The sequence below is a fragment of the Bombina bombina genome, chromosome 4 (assembly GCF_027579735.1).
Source record: "Bombina bombina isolate aBomBom1 chromosome 4, aBomBom1.pri, whole genome shotgun sequence".
In the NCBI taxonomy this organism is placed as follows: Eukaryota; Metazoa; Chordata; class Amphibia; order Anura; family Bombinatoridae; genus Bombina; species Bombina bombina.
In genome coordinates, this window is record NC_069502.1 from 863,773,426 (window position 1) to 863,789,961 (window position 16,536).

General features: G+C 34.6%; 15 non-coding genes across 15 annotated transcripts; all 15 read left to right on the forward strand.

Annotated features, from left to right (window-relative positions):
• The first annotated feature begins 696 nt into the window (after window positions 1-696).
• TRNAP-AGG (transfer RNA proline (anticodon AGG)) lies at window positions 697-768 on the forward strand. The gene has a single exon. It is a non-coding gene; the product is annotated as a tRNA-Pro (tRNA).
• A 129-nt stretch (window positions 769-897) lies between these two features.
• Window positions 898-969, forward strand: TRNAP-UGG (transfer RNA proline (anticodon UGG)). Its single transcript has one exon. It is a non-coding gene; the product is annotated as a tRNA-Pro (tRNA).
• Window positions 970-2,325: 1,356 nt separating this feature from the next.
• On the forward strand, window positions 2,326-2,397 carry TRNAP-AGG (transfer RNA proline (anticodon AGG)). Its single transcript has one exon. It is a non-coding gene; the product is annotated as a tRNA-Pro (tRNA).
• A 133-nt stretch (window positions 2,398-2,530) lies between these two features.
• Window positions 2,531-2,602, forward strand: TRNAP-UGG (transfer RNA proline (anticodon UGG)). The gene has a single exon. It is a non-coding gene; the product is annotated as a tRNA-Pro (tRNA).
• Window positions 2,603-3,369: 767 nt separating this feature from the next.
• Window positions 3,370-3,441, forward strand: TRNAP-GGG (transfer RNA proline (anticodon GGG)). The gene has a single exon. It is a non-coding gene; the product is annotated as a tRNA-Pro (tRNA).
• A 1,396-nt stretch (window positions 3,442-4,837) lies between these two features.
• On the forward strand, window positions 4,838-4,909 carry TRNAP-UGG (transfer RNA proline (anticodon UGG)). The gene has a single exon. It is a non-coding gene; the product is annotated as a tRNA-Pro (tRNA).
• Window positions 4,910-6,642: 1,733 nt separating this feature from the next.
• On the forward strand, window positions 6,643-6,714 carry TRNAP-UGG (transfer RNA proline (anticodon UGG)). Its single transcript has one exon. It is a non-coding gene; the product is annotated as a tRNA-Pro (tRNA).
• Window positions 6,715-8,959: 2,245 nt separating this feature from the next.
• TRNAP-UGG (transfer RNA proline (anticodon UGG)) lies at window positions 8,960-9,031 on the forward strand. Its single transcript has one exon. It is a non-coding gene; the product is annotated as a tRNA-Pro (tRNA).
• A 1,672-nt stretch (window positions 9,032-10,703) lies between these two features.
• TRNAP-AGG (transfer RNA proline (anticodon AGG)) lies at window positions 10,704-10,775 on the forward strand. Its single transcript has one exon. It is a non-coding gene; the product is annotated as a tRNA-Pro (tRNA).
• Window positions 10,776-10,904: 129 nt separating this feature from the next.
• On the forward strand, window positions 10,905-10,976 carry TRNAP-UGG (transfer RNA proline (anticodon UGG)). Its single transcript has one exon. It is a non-coding gene; the product is annotated as a tRNA-Pro (tRNA).
• A 102-nt stretch (window positions 10,977-11,078) lies between these two features.
• Window positions 11,079-11,150, forward strand: TRNAP-UGG (transfer RNA proline (anticodon UGG)). The gene has a single exon. It is a non-coding gene; the product is annotated as a tRNA-Pro (tRNA).
• Window positions 11,151-12,332: 1,182 nt separating this feature from the next.
• On the forward strand, window positions 12,333-12,404 carry TRNAS-AGA (transfer RNA serine (anticodon AGA)). The gene has a single exon. It is a non-coding gene; the product is annotated as a tRNA-Ser (tRNA).
• A 972-nt stretch (window positions 12,405-13,376) lies between these two features.
• Window positions 13,377-13,448, forward strand: TRNAP-GGG (transfer RNA proline (anticodon GGG)). Its single transcript has one exon. It is a non-coding gene; the product is annotated as a tRNA-Pro (tRNA).
• A 1,020-nt stretch (window positions 13,449-14,468) lies between these two features.
• On the forward strand, window positions 14,469-14,540 carry TRNAP-AGG (transfer RNA proline (anticodon AGG)). The gene has a single exon. It is a non-coding gene; the product is annotated as a tRNA-Pro (tRNA).
• A 1,482-nt stretch (window positions 14,541-16,022) lies between these two features.
• On the forward strand, window positions 16,023-16,094 carry TRNAP-AGG (transfer RNA proline (anticodon AGG)). Its single transcript has one exon. It is a non-coding gene; the product is annotated as a tRNA-Pro (tRNA).
• Window positions 16,095-16,536: the final 442 nt, after the last annotated feature.

Sequence of the window (16,536 nt, forward strand, 5' to 3'; positions counted from 1 at the left end):
TAGACTAACAGACACTTCTAAGATTTATTCTGAGAAACTCGTACCTACTGGACAAACAATTTAATCAACAAAATCAAAGCACCAACACAGAAATTATCCCAAAACATGGGCTTGCTCCACAGAACATTTTTCATACATGTTTTTCATTAATAATAGAATTTATGAACCCAGGGATTGAAGGAGATGGGAAAAATTATCTATGCAGCCTATTCTGGTGTATATTTTAGTGATAGTGTTGTGTTTCTTTAGGTGAGGAAATTGCTTTAGATAATTTTTTTTTTTACACGTCATAGAATAAACATCATACTCTTAAGTGCTCTGAATTGTTTAATGTCAGCACTAAGGGTAAAAAGCATTATACAACAGTTTTAGACCTCTTATTTCAAGAATGATCTCTCCGTGGACAGAGATTCCATGTTAACACCTTTTCTAGACTTGCTTTTCTTCACTACCCTGAGATCTTTGAAACCTAGGTTTTTATTATAGTCTGATTGGTTAAGCATAGAGTACAAAAGAGTCTGTTTCCACAAATTGTATTTTTTGGTCTGAATATAATTACATAAAGCTGCTATATACAGTATCTTTGGACTACAAGACTGAAAACCTTATTATTTTTTTAAGTGGAATGTGTGTAAGAGACCACTTTGAAAAATTTCACACAAAAAAATAAAAAAACACACAAAACATTGCATCTAAGGCTCGTTGGTCTAGGGGTATGATTCTCGCTTAGGTTGCGAGAGGTCCCGGGTTCAAATCCCGGACGAGCCCAAATTTTCTGAAAAAAGAAAACCATAGAACTATTTCCTTTAAATAAAACCATATAACTATTTCCTTTAAATAATAATTAAGAGTTAAGTTCACACAAAAAATAAAAAAAACATATAAAACGGAATGTAAGGCTCGTTGGTCTAGGGGTATGATTCTCGCTTTGGGTGCGAGAGGTCCTGGGTTCAAATCCCGGACGAGCCCAAATTTTCTGAAAAAAGAAAACCATAGAACTATTTCCTTTAAATAATAATTAAGAGTTAAGTTCACACAAAAAATAAAAAAAACATATAATATGGAATCTAAGGCTCGTTGGTCTAGGGTTATGATTCTCGCTTTGGTTGCGAGAGGTCCCGGGTTCAAATCCCGGACGAGCCCAAATTTTCTGAAAAAAGAAAACCATAGAACTATTTCCTTTAAATAGATTCCTGCTAAAGAGTTAACTTCCTCAGACGCCATCTTCCTGTATCTCATTCACAAAGCTATGATACTTCCTACAGTTATGTGAAGGATACTAAACATAAGAAAGAATTGTTTTTATTTCCTTTTTGATAATACTTTATCAGACATATCTAACAAAATGCTTGGCAGCAAATCACGGATGACCTACTGGCTCGTTGGTGTAGTGGTATGATTTTGCTTCGGGTGCGAGAGTTCCCTGGTTCAAATCCCAGACGAGCCCTTGATTTAAATACTCTTCACCATATATAGAGTGTGTTCTTTCTAACATACATTAGATCTACTGAAATTATATCAAATTACTAAAACCTATAGTACTCACAGGAAAGAAGACAAAACTGATGTGGCTCAAAAACTTAGGAAATATCTTTGACCAATTATGAAATCATGTTTTTTGGAAAATATAGACTAACCGACACTTCTAAGATTTATTCTGAGAAACTCGTACCTACTGGACAAACAATTTAATCAACAAAATCAAAGCACCAACACAGAAATTATCCCAAAACATGGGCTTGCTCCACAGAACATTTTTCATACATGTTTTTCATTAATAATAGAATTTATGAACCCAGGGATTGAAGGAGATGGGAAAAATTTTCTATGCAGCCTATTCTGGTGTATATTTTAGTGATAGTGTTGTGTTTCTTTAGGTGAGGAAATTGCTTTAGATAATTTTTTTTTTTACACGTCATAGAATAAACATCATACTCTTAAGTGCTCTGAATTGTTTAATGTCAGCACTAAGGGTAAAAGAGCATTATACAACAGTTTTAGACCTCTTATTTCAAGAATGATCTCTCCGTGGACAGAGATTCCATGTTAACACCTTTTCTAGACTTGCTTTTCTTCACTACCCTGAGATCTTTGAAACCTAGGTTTTTATTATAGTCTGATTGGTTAAGCATAGAGTACGAAAGAGTCTGTTTCCACAAATACTATTTTTTGGTCTGAATATAATTACATAAAGCTGCTATATACAGTATCTTTGGACTACAAGACTGAAAACCTTATTATTTTTTTAAGTGGAATGTGTGTAAGAGACCACTTTGAAAAATTTCACACAAAAAAATAAAAAAACACATAAAAAATTGCATCTAAGGCTCGTTGGTCTAGGGGTATGATTCTCGCTTAGGGTGCGAGAGGTCCCGGGTTCAAATCCCGGACGAGCCCAACTTTTCTGAAAAAAGAAAACCATAGAACTATTTCCTTTAAATAAAACCATAGAACTATTTCCTTTAAATAATAATTAAGAGTTAAGTTCACACAAAAAATAAAAAAAACATATAAAATCTAAGGAATCTAAGGCTCGTTGGTCTAGGGGTATGATTCTCGCTTTGGGTGCGAGAGGTCCCGGGTTCAAATCCCGGACGAGCCCAAATTTTCTGAAAAAAGAAAACCATAGAACTATTTCCATTAAATAATAATTAAGAGTTAAGTTCACACAAAAACTAAAAAAAAACATATAATATGGAATCTAAGGCTCGTTGGTCTAGGGGTATGATTCTCGCTTTGGGTGCGAGAGGTCCCAGGTTCAAATCTCGGACGAGCCCAAATTTTCTGAAAAAAGAAAACCATAGAACTATTTCCTTTAAATAGATTCCTGCTAAAGAGTTAACTTCCTCAGACGCCATCTTCCTGTATCTCATTCACAAAGCAATGACACTTCCTACAGTTATGTGAAGGATACTAAACATAAGAAAGAATTGTTTTTATTTCCTTTTTGATGCTACTTTATCAGATATATCTAACAAAATGCTTGACAGCAAATCACAGATGACCTACTGGCTCGTTGGTGTAGTGGTATGAATTTGCTTCGGGTGCGAGAGTTCCCTGTTTCAAATCCCATACGAGCCCTTGATTTAAATCCATAGAACTATTTCCTTTAAATAAAACCATAGAACTATTTCCTTTAAATAATAATTAAGAGTTAAGTTCACACAAAAAATAAAAAAACATAAAAAATGGAATCTAAGACTCGTTGGTCTAGGGGTATGATTCTCGCTTTGGGTGCGAGAGGTCCCGGGTTCAAATTCCGGACGAGCCCAAATTTTTTGAAAATAGAATCCATAGAACTATTTCCTTTAAATAATAATTAAGAGTTAAGTTCACACAAAAAAAAAAAACATATAATATGGAATCTAAGGCTCGTTGGTCTAGGGGTATGATTCTCGCTTGGGGTGCGAGAGGTCCCGGGTTCAAATCCCAGACGAGCCCAAATTTTCTGAAAAAACTTTATCAGACATATCTAACAAAATGCTTGGCAGCAAATCACGGATGACCTACTGGCTCGTTGGTGTAGTGGTATGATTTTTCTTCGGGTGCGAGAGTTACCTGGTTCAAATCCCAGACGAGCCCTTGATTTAAATACTCTTCACCATATATAGAGTGTGTTCTTTCTAACATACATTAGATCTACTGAAAGGATATCAAATTACTAAAACCTATAGTACTCACAGGAAAGAAGACAAAACTGATGTGGCTCAAAAACTTAGGAAATATCTTTGACCAATTATGAAATCATGTTTTTTGGAAAATATAGACTAACCGACACTTCTAAGATTTATTCTGAGAAACTCGTACCTACTGGACAAAAAATTTAATCAACAAAATCAAAGCACCAACACAGAAATTATCCCAAAACATGGGCTTGCTCCACAGAACATTTTTTATACATGTTTTTCATTAATAATAGAATTTATGAACCCAGGGATTGAAGGAGATGGGAAAAATTATCTATGCAGCCTATTCTGGTGTATATTTTAGTGATAGTGTTGTGTTTCTTTAGGTGAGGAAATTGCTTTAGATAATTTTTTTTTTTTACACGTCATAGAATAAACATCATACTCTTAAGTGCTCTGAATTGTTTAATGTCAGCACTAAGGGTAAAAGAGCATTATACAACAGTTTTAGACCTCTTATTTCAAGAATGATCTCTCTGTGGACAGAGATTCCATGTTAACACCTTTTCTAGACTTGCTTTTCTTCACTACCCTGAGATCTTTGAAACCTAGGTTTTTATTATAGTCTGATTGGTTAAGCATAGAGTACGAAAGAGTCTGTTTCCACAAATTGTATTTTTTGGTCTGAATATAATTACATAAAGCTGCTATATACAGTATCTTTGGACTACAAGACTGAAAACCTTATTATTTTTTTAAGTGGAATGTGTGTAAGAGACCACTTTGAAAAATTTCACACAAAAAAATAAAAAAACACATAAAAAATGGCATCTAAGGCTCGTTGGTCTAGGTGTATGAATCTCGCTTAGGGTGCGAGAGGTCCCGGGTTCAAATCCCGGACGAGCCCAACTTTTCTGAAAAAAGAAAACCATAGAACTATTTCCTTTAAATAAAACCATAGAACTATTTCCTTTAAATAATAATTAAGAGTTAAGTTCACACAAAAAATAAAAAAAACAAATAAATTGGAATCTAAGGCTCGTTGGTCTAGGGGTATGATTCTCGCTTTGGGTGAGAGAGGTCCCGGGTTCAAATCCCGGACGAGCCCAAATTTTCTGAAAAAAGAAAACCATAGAACTATTTCCATTAAATAATAATTAAGAGTTAAGTTCACACAAAAACTAAAAAAAAACATATAATATGGAATCTAAGGCTCGTTGGTCTAGGGGTATGATTCTCGCTTTGGGTGCGAGAGGTCCCGGGTTCAAATCCCGGACGAGCCCAAATTTTCTGAAAATAGAAAACCATAGAATTATTTCCTTTAAATAGATTCCTGCTAAAGAGTTAACTTCCTCAGACGCCATCTTCCTGTATCTCATTCACAAAGCAATGATACTTCCTTCAGTTATGTGAAGGATACTAAACATAAGAAAGAATTGTTTTTATTTCCTTTTTGATGATACTTTATCAGACATATCTAACAAAATGCTTGGCAGCAAATCACGGATGACCTACTGGCTCGTTGGTGTAGTGGTATGATTTTGCTTCGGGTGCGAGAGTTCCCTGGTTCAAATCCCAGACGAGCCCTTGATTTAAATACTCTTCACCATATATAGAGTGTGTTCTTTCTAACATACATTAGATCTACTGAAATGATATAAAATTACTAAAACCTATAGTACTCACAGGAAAGAAGACAAAACTGATGTGGCTCAAAAACTTAGGAAATATCTTTGACCAATTATGAAATCATGTTTTTTGGAAAATATAGACTAACCGACACTTCTAAGATTTATTCTGAGAAACTCGTACCTACTGGACAAACAATTTAATCAACAAAATCAAAGCACCAACACAGAAATTATCACAAAACATGGGCTTGCTCCACAGAACATTTTTCATACATGTTTTTCATTAATAATAGAATTTATGAACCCAGGGATTGAAGGAGATGGGAAAAATTATCTATGCAGCCTATTCTGGTGTATATTTTAGTGATAGTGTTGTGTTTCTTTAGGTGAGGAAATTGCTTTAGATAATTTTTTTTTTTTACACGTCATAGAATAAACATCATACTCTTAAGTGCTCTGAATTGTTTAATGTCAGCACTAAGGGTAAAAGAGCATTATACAACAGTTTTAGACCTCTTATTTCAAGAATGATCTCTCCGTGGACAGAGATTCCATGTTAACACCTTTTCTAGACTTGCTTTTCTTCACTACCCTGAGATCTTTGAAACCTAGGTTTTTATTATAGTCTGATTGGTTAAGCATAGAGTACGAAAGAGTCTGTTTCCACAAATTTTTTTTTTTTGGTCTGAATATAATTACATAAAGCTGCTATATACAGTATCTTTGGACTACAAGACTGAAAACCGTATTATTTTTTTAAGTGGAATGTGTGTAAGAGACCACTTTGAAAAATTTCACACAAAAAAATAAAAAAACACACAAAAAATTGCATCTAAGGCTCGTTGGTCTAGGGGTATGATTCTCGCTTAGGATGTGAGAGGTCCCGGGTTCAAATCCCGGACAAGGCCAACTTTTCTGAAAAAAGAAAACCATAGAACTATTTCCTTTAAATAAAACCATAGAACTATTTCCTTTAAATAATAATTAAGAGTTAAGTTCACACAAACAATAAAAAAAACATATAAAATGGAATCTAAGGCTCGTTGGTCTAGGGGTATGATTCTCGCTTTGGGTGCGTGAGATCCCGGGTTCAAATCCCGGACGAGCCGAAATTTTCTGAAAAAAGAAAACCATAGAACTATTTCCTTTAAATAATAATTAAGAGTTAAGTTCACACAAAAAATAAAAAAAACATAAAAAATGGAATCTAAGGCTCGTTGGTCTAGGGGTATGATTCTCGCTTTGGGTGCGAGAGGTCCCGAGTTCTAATCCCGGACGAGCCCAAATTTTCTGAAAATAGAAAACCATAGAACTATTTCCTTTAAATAATAATTAAGAGTTAAGTTCACACAAAAAATAAAAAAAACATATAAAATGGAATCTAAGGCTCGTTGGTCTAGGGGTATGATTCTCGCTTTGGGTGCGAGAGGTCCTGGGTTCAAATCCCGGACGAGCCCAAATTTTCTGAAAAAAGAAAACCATAGAACTATTTCCTTTAAATAGATTCCTGCTAAAGAGTTAACTTCCTCAGACGCCATCTTCCTGTATCTCATTCACAAAGCAATGATACTTCCTACAGTTATGTGAAGGATACTAAACATAAGAAAGAACTGTTTTTATTTCCTTTTTGATGATACTTTATCAGACATATCTAACAAAATGCTTGGCAGCAAATCACGGATGACCTACTGGCTCGTTGGTGAAGTGGTATGATTTTGCTTCGGGTGCGAGAGTTCCCTGATTCAAATCCCAGGCGAGCCCTTGATTTAAATACTCTTCACCATATATAGAGTGTGTTCTTTCTAACATATATTAGATCTACTGAAATGATATCAAATTACTAAAACCTATAGTACTCACAGGAAAGAAGACAAAACTGATGTGGCTCAAAAACTTAGGAAATATCTTTGACCAATTATGAAATCATGTTTTTTGGAAAATATAGACTAACAGACACTTCTAAGATTTATTCTGAGAAACTCGTACCTACTGGACAAACAATTTAATCAACAAAATCAAAGCACCAACACAGAAATTATCCCAAAACATGGGCTTGCTCCACAGAACATTTTTCATACATGTTCCTACAGTTATGTGAAGGATACTAAACATAAGAAAGAATTGTTTTTATTTCCTTTTTGATGATACTTTATCAGACATATCTAACAAAATGCTTGGCAGCAAATCATGGATGACCTACTGGCTCGTTGGTGTAGTGGTATGATTTTGCTTCGGGTGCGAGAGTTCCCTGGTTCAAATCCCAGACGAGCCCTTGATTTAAATACTCTTCACCATATATAGAGTGTGTTCTTTCTAACATACATTAGATCTACTGAAATGATATCAAATTACTAAAACCTATAGTACTCACAGGAAAGAATACAAAACTGATGTGGCTCAAAAACTTAGGAAATATCTTTGACCAATTATGAAATCATGTTTTTTGGAAAATATAGACTAACCGACACTTCTAAGATTTATTCTGAGAAACTCGTACCTACTGGACAAACAATTTAATCAACAAAATCAAAGCACCAACACAGAAATTATCCCAAAACATGGGCTTGCTCCACAGAACATTTTTCATACATGTTTTTCATTAATAATAGAATTTATGAACCCAGGGATTGAAGGAGATGGGAAAAATTATCTATGCAGCCTATTCTGGTGTATATTTTAGTGATAGTGTTGTGTTTCTTTAGGAGAGGAAATTGCTTTAGATAAAAAAATTTTTTTACACGTCATAGAATAAACATCATACTCTTAAGTGCTCTGAATTGTTTAATGTCAGCACTAAGGGTAAAAGAGCATTATACAACAGTTTTAGACCTCTTATTTCAAGAATGATCTCTCCGTGGACAGAGATTCCATGTTAACACCTTTTCTAGACTTGCTTTTCTTCACTACCCTGAGATCTTTGAAACCTAGGTTTTTATTATAGTCTGATTGGTTAAGCATAGAGTACGAAAGAGTCTGTTTCCACAAATTGTATTTTTTGGTCTGAATATAATTACATAAAGCTGCTATATACAGTATCTTTGGACTACAAGACTGAAAACCGTATTATTTTTTTAAGTGGAATGTGTGTAAGAGACCACTTTGAAAAATTTCACACAAAAAAATAAAAAAACACACAAAAAATTGCATCTAAGGCTCGTTGGTCTAGGGGTATGATTCTCGCTTAGGATGCGAGAGGTCCCGGGTTCAAATCCCGGACAAGGCCAACTTTTCTGAAAAAAGAAAACCATAGAACTATTTCCTTTAAATAAAACCATAGAACTATTTCCTTTAAATAATAATTAAGAGTTAAGTTCACACAAACAATAAAAAAAACATATAAAATGAAATCTAAGGCTCGTTGGTCTAGGGGTATGATTCTCGCTTTGGGTGCGTGAGGTCCCGGGTTCAAATCCCGGACGAGCCCAAATTTTTCTGAAAAAAGAAAACCATAGAACTATTTCCTTTAAATAATAATTAAGAGTTAAGTTCACACAAAAAAATAAAAAAAACATAAAAATTGGAATCTAAGGCTTGTTGGTCTAGGGGTATGATTCTCGCTTTGGGTGCGAGAGGTCCCGGGTTCTAATCCCGGGCGAGCCCAAATTTTCTGAAAATAGAAAACCATAGAACTATTTCCTTTAAATAATAATTAAGAGTTAAGTTCACACAAAAAATAAAAAAAACATATAATATGGAATCTAAGGCTCGTTGGTCTAGGGGTATGATTCTCGCTTTGGGTGCGAGAGGTCCCGGGTTCAAATCCCGGATGAGCCCAAATTTTCTGAAAAAAGAAAACCATAGAACTATTTCCTTTAAATAGATTCCTGCTAAAGAGTTAACTTCCTCAGACGCCATCTTCCTGTATCTCATTCACAAAGCAATGATACTTCCTACAGTTATGTGAAGGATACTAAACATAAGAAAGAATTGTTTTTATTTCCTTTTTGATGATACTTTATCAGACATATCTAACAAAATGCTTGGCAGCAAATCACGGATGACCTACTGCCTCGTTGGTGTAGTGGTATGATTTTGCTTCGGGTGCGAGAGTTCCCTGATTCAAATCCCAGACGAGCCCTTGATTTAAATACTCTTCACCATATATAGAGTGTGTTCTTTCTAACATATATTAGATCTACTGAAAAGATATCAAATTACTAAAACCTATAGTACTCACAGGAAAGAAGACAAAACTGATGTGGCTCAAAAACTTAGGAAATATCTTTGACCAATTATGAAATCATGTTTTTTGGAAAATATAGACTAACAAACACTTCTAAGATTTATTCTGAGAAACTCGTACCTACTGGACAAACAATTTAATCAACAAAATCAAAGCACCAACACAGAAATTATCCCAAAACATGGGCTTGCTCCACAGAACATTTTTCATACATGTTTTTCATTAATAATAGAATTTATGAACCCAGGGATTGAAGGAGATGGGAAAAATTATCTATGCAGCCTATTCTGGTGTATATTTTAGTGATAGTGTTGTGTTTCTTTAGGTGAGGAAATTGCTTTAGATAAAAAAAATTTTTTACACGTCATAGAATAAACATCATACTCTTAAGTGCTCTGAATTGTTTAATGTCAGCACTAAGGGTAAAAGAGCATTATACAACAGTTTTAGACCTCTTATTTCAAGAATGATCTCTCCGTGGACAGAGATTCCATGGTAACACCTTTTCTAGACTTGCTTTTCTTCACTACCCTGAGATCTTTGAAACCTCATGTTTTTTGGAAAATATAGACTAACAGACACTTCTAAGATTTATTCTGAGAAACTCGTACCTACTGGACAAACAATTTAATCAACAAAATCAAAGCACCAACACAGAAATTATCCCAAAACATGGGCTTGCTCCACAGAACATTTTTCATACATGTTTTTCATTAATAATAGAATTTATGAACCCAGGGATTGAAGGAGATGGGAAAAATTATCTATGCAGCCTATTCTGGTGTATATTTTAGTGATAGTGTTGTGTTTCTTTAGGTGAGGAAATTGCTTTAGATAATTTTTTTTTTTACACGTCATAGAATAAACATCATACTCTTAAGTGCTCTGAATTGTTTAATGTCAGCACTAAGGGTAAAAAGCATTATACAACAGTTTTAGACCTCTTATTTCAAGAATGATCTCTCCGTGGACAGAGATTCCATGTTAACACCTTTTCTAGACTTGCTTTTCTTCACTACCCTGAGATCTTTGAAACCTAGGTTTTTATTATAGTCTGATTGGTTAAGCATAGAGTACAAAAGAGTCTGTTTCCACAAATTGTATTTTTTGGTCTGAATATAATTACATAAAGCTGCTATATACAGTATCTTTGGACTACAAGACTGAAAACCTTATTATTTTTTTAAGTGGAATGTGTGTAAGAGACCACTTTGAAAAATTTCACACAAAAAAATAAAAAAACACACAAAACATTGCATCTAAGGCTCGTTGGTCTAGGGGTATGATTCTCGCTTAGGTTGCGAGAGGTCCCGGGTTCAAATCCCGGACGAGCCCAAATTTTCTGAAAAAAGAAAACCATAGAACTATTTCCTTTAAATAAAACCATAGAACTATTTCCTTTAAATAATAATTAAGAGTTAAGTTCACACAAAAAATAAAAAAAACATATAAAACGGAATGTAAGGCTCGTTGGTCTAGGGGTATGATTCTCGCTTTGGGTGCGAGAGGTCCTGGGTTCAAATCCCGGACGAGCCCAAATTTTCTGAAAAAAGAAAACCATAGAACTATTTCCTTTAAATAATAATTAAGAGTTAAGTTCACACAAAAAATAAAAAAAACATATAATATAGAATCTAAGGCTCGTTGGTCTAGGGGTATGATTCTCGCTTTGGTTGCGAGAGGTCCCGGGTTCAAATCCCGGACGAGCCCAAATTTTCTGAAAAAAGAAAACCATAGAACTATTTCCTTTAAATAGATTCCTGCTAAAGAGTTAACTTCCTCAGACGCCATCTTCCTGTATCTCATTCACAAAGCTATGATACTTCCTACAGTTATGTGAAGGATACTAAACATAAGAAAGAATTGTTTTTATTTCCTTTTTGATAATACTTTATCAGACATATCTAACAAAATGCTTGGCAGCAAATCACGGATGACCTACTGGCTCGTTGGTGTAGTGGTATGATTTTGCTTCGGGTGCGAGAGTTCCCTGGTTCAAATCCCAGACGAGCCCTTGATTTAAATACTCTTCACCATATATAGAGTGTGTTCTTTCTAACATACATTAGATCTACTGAAATTATATCAAATTACTAAAACCTATAGTACTCACAGGAAAGAAGACAAAACTGATGTGGCTCAAAAACTTAGGAAATATCTTTGACCAATTATGAAATCATGTTTTTTGGAAAATATAGACTAACCGACACTTCTAAGATTTATTCTGAGAAACTCGTACCTACTGGACAAACAATTTAATCAACAAAATCAAAGCACCAACACAGAAATTATCCCAAAACATGGGCTTGCTCCACAGAACATTTTTCATACATGTTTTTCATTAATAATAGAATTTATGAACCCAGGGATTGAAGGAGATGGGAAAAATTTTCTATGCAGCCTATTCTGGTGTATATTTTAGTGATAGTGTTGTGTTTCTTTAGGTGAGGAAATTGCTTTAGATAAATTTTTTTTTTACACGTCATAGAATAAACATCATACTCTTAAGTGCTCTGAATTGTTTAATGTCAGCACTAAGGGTAAAAGAGCATTATACAACAGTTTTAGACCTCTTATTTCAAGAATGATCTCTCCGTGGACAGAGATTCCATGTTAACACCTTTTCTAGACTTGCTTTTCTTCACTACCCTGAGATCTTTGAAACCTAGGTTTTTATTATAGTCTGATTGGTTAAGCATAGAGTACGAAAGAGTCTGTTTCCACAAATACTATTTTTTGGTCTGAATATAATTACATAAAGCTGCTATATACAGTATCTTTGGACTACAAGACTGAAAACCTTATTATTTTTTTAAGTGGAATGTGTGTAAGAGACCACTTTGAAAAATTTCACACAAAAAAATAAAAAAACACATAAAAAATTGCATCTAAGGCTCGTTGGTCTAGGGGTATGATTCTCGCTTAGAGTGCGAGAGGTCCCGGGTTCAAATCCCGGACGAGCCCAACTTTTCTGAAAAAAGAAAACCATAGAACTATTTCCTTTAAATAAAACCATAGAACTATTTCCTTTAAATAATAATTAAGAGTTAAGTTCACACAAAAAATAAAAAAAACATATAAAATCTAAGGAATCTAAGGCTCGTTGGTCTAGGGGTATGATTCTCGCTTTGGGTGCGAGAGGTCCGGGGTTCAAATCCCGGACGAGCCCAAATTTTCTGAAAAAAGAAAACCATAGAACTATTTCCATTAAATAATAATTAAGAGTTAAGTTCACACAAAAACTAAAAAAAAACATATAATATGGAATCTAAGGCTCGTTGGTCTAGGGGTATGATTCTCGCTTTGGGTGCGAGAGGTCCCAGGTTCAAATCTCGGACGAGCCCAAATTTTCTGAAAAAAGAAAACCATAGAACTATTTCCTTTAAATAGATTCCTGCTAAAGAGTTAACTTCCTCAGACGCCATCTTCCTGTATCTCATTCACAAAGCAATGACACTTCCTACAGTTATGTGAAGGATACTAAACATAAGAAAGAATTGTTTTTATTTCCTTTTTGATGCTACTTTATCAGATATATCTAACAAAATGCTTGACAGCAAATCACAGATGACCTACTGGCTCGTTGGTGTAGTGGTATGAATTTGCTTCGGGTGCGAGAGTTCCCTGTTTCAAATCCCATACGAGCCCTTGATTTAAATCCATAGAACTATTTCCTTTAAATAAAACCATAGAACTATTTCCTTTAAATAATAATTAAGAGTTAAGTTCACACAAAAAATAAAAAAACATAAAAAATGGAATCTAAGACTCGTTGGTCTAGGGGTATGATTCTCGCTTTGGGTGCGAGAGGTCCCGGGTTCAAATTCCGGACGAGCCCAAATTTTTTGAAAATAGAATCCATAGAACTATTTCCTTTAAATAATAATTAAGAGTTAAGTTCACACAAAAAAAAAAACCATATAATATGGAATCTAAGGCTCGTTGGTCTAGGGGTATGATTCTCGCTTGGGGTGCGAGAGGTCCCGGGTTCAAATCCCAGACGAGCCCAAATTTTCTGAAAAAACTTTATCAGACATATCTAACAAAATGCTTGGCAGCAAATCACGGATGACCTACTGGCTCGTTGGTGTAGTGGTATGATTTTTCTTCGGGTGCGAGAGTTACCTGGTTCAAATCCCAGACGAGCCCTTGATTTAAATACTCTTCACCATATATAGAGTGTGTTCTTTCTAACATACATTAGATCTACTGAAAGGATATCAAATTACTAAAACCTATAGTACTCACAGGAAAGAAGACAAAACTGATGTGGCTCAAAAACTTAGGAAATATCTTTGACCAATTATGAAATCATGTTTTTTGGAAAATATAGACTAACCGACACTTCTAAGATTTATTCTGAGAAACTCGTACCTACTGGACAAAAAATTTAATCAACAAAATCAAAGCACCAACACAGAAATTATCCCAAAACATGGGCTTGCTCCACAGAACATTTTTTATACATGTTTTTCATTAATAATAGAATTTATGAACCCAGGGATTGAAGGAGATGGGAAAAATTATCTATGCAGCCTATTCTGGTGTATATTTTGGTGATAGTGTTGTGTTTCTTTAGGTGAGGAAATTGCTTTAGATAATTTTTTTTTTTTACACGTCATAGAATAAACATCATACTCTTAAGTGCTCTGAATTGTTTAATGTTAGCACTAAGGGTAAAAGAGCATTATACAACAGTTTTAGACCTCTTATTTCAAGAATGATCTCTCCGTGGACAGAGATTCCATGTTAACACCTTTTCTAGACTTGCTTTTCTTCACTACCCTGAGATCTTTGAAACCTAGGATTTTATTATAGTCTGATTGGTTAAGCATAGGGTACGAAAGAGTCTGTTTCCACAAATTGTATTTTTTGGTCTGAATATAATTACATAAAGCTGCTATATACAGTATCTTTGGACTACAAGACTGAAAACCTTATTATTTTTTTAAGTGGAATGTGTGTAAGAGACCACTTTGAAAAATTTCACACAAAAAAATAAAAAAACACATAAAAAAGTGCATCTCAGGCTCGTTGGTCTAGGGGTATGATTCTCGCTTAGGGTGTGAGAGGTCCCGGGTTCAAATCCCGGACGAGCCCAACTTTTCTGAAAAAAGAAAACCATAGAACTATTTCCTTTAAATAAAACCATAGAACTATTTCCTTTATATAATAATTAAGAGTTAAGTTTACACAAAAAAATAAAAAAACACTTAAAAAATTGTATCTAAGGCTCGTTGGTCTAGGGGTATGATTCTCGCTTTGGGTGCGAGAGGTCCCGGGTTCCAATCCCGGACGAGCCCAAATTTTCTGAAAAAAGAAAACCATAGAACTATTTCCTTTAAATAGTCTAGGGGTATGATTCTCGCTTTGGGTGCGAGAGGTCCTGGGTTCAAATCCCGGACGAGCCCAAAAAGAAAACCATAGAACTATTTCCTTTAAATAGATTCCTGCTAAAGAGTTAACTTCCTCAGACGCCATCTTCCTGTATCTCATTCACAAAGCAATGATACTTCCTACAGTTATGCGAAGGATACTAAACATAAGAAAGAATTGTTTTTATTTCCTTTTTGATGATACTTTATCAGACATATCTAACAAAATGCTTGACAGCAAATCACGGATGACCTACTGGCTCGTTGGTGTAGTGGTATGATTTTGCTTCTGGTGCGAGAGTTCCCTGGTTCAAATCCCAGACGAGCCCTTGATTTAAATACTCTTCACCATATATAGAGTGTGTTCTTTCTAACATACATTAGATCTACTGAAAGGATATCAAATTACTAAAACCTATAGTACTCACAGGAAAGAAGACAAAACTGATGTGGCTCAAAAACTTAGGAAAAATCTTTGACCAATTATGAAATCATGTTTTTTGGAAAATATAGACTAACAGACACTTCTAAGATTTATTCTGAGAAACTCGTACCTACTGGACAAACAATTTAATCAACAAAATCAAAGCACCAACACAGAAATTATCCCAAAACATGGGCTTGCTCCACAGAACATTTTTCATACATGTTTTCCATTAATAATAGAATTTATGAACCCAGGGATTGAAGGAGATGGGAAAAATTATCTATGCAGCCTATTCTGGTGAATATTTTAGTGATAGTGTTGTGTTTCTTTAGGTGAGGAAATTGCTTTAGATACATTTTTTTTTTACACGTCATAGAATAAACATCATACTCTTAAGTGCTCTGAATTGTTTAATGTCAGCACTAAGGGTAAAAGAGCATTATACAACAGTTTTAGACCTCTTATTTCAAGAATGATCTCTCCGTGGACAGAGATTCCATGTTAACACCTTTTCTAGACTTGCTTTTCTTCACTACCCTGAGATCTTTGAAACCTAGGTTTTTATTATAGTCTGATTGGTTAAGCATAGAGTACGAAAGAGTCTGTTTCCACAAATTGTATTTTTTGGTCTGAATATAATTACATAAAGCTGCTATATACAGTATCTTTGGACTACAAGACTGAAAACCTTATTATTTTTTTAAGTGGAATGTGTGTAAGAGACCACTTTGAAAAATTTCACACAAAAAAATAAAAAAACACACAAAACATTGCATCTAAGGCTCGTTGGTCTAGGGGTATGATTCTCGCTTAGGGTGCGAGAGGTCCCGGGTTCAAATCCCGGACGAGCCCAAATTTTCTGAAAAAAGAAAACCATAGAACTATTTCCTTTAAATAAAACCATAGAACTATTTCCTTTAAATAATAATTAAGAGTTAAGTTCACACAAAAAATAAAAAAAACATAAAAAATGGAATCTAAGGCTCGTTGGTCTAGGGGTATGATTCTCGCTTTGGGTGCGAGAGGTCCCGGGTTCAAATGCCAGACGAGCCCAAATTTTCTGAAAAAAGAAAACCATAGAACTATTTCCTTTAAATAGATTCCTGCTAAAGAGTTAACTTCCTCAGACGCCATCTTCCTGTATCTCATTCACAAAGCAATGATACTTCCTACAGTTATGCGAAGGATACTAAACATAAGAAAGAATTGTTTTTATTTCCTTTTTGATGATACTTTATCAGACATATCTAACAAAATGCTTGACAGCAAATCACGGATGACCTACTCGCTCGTT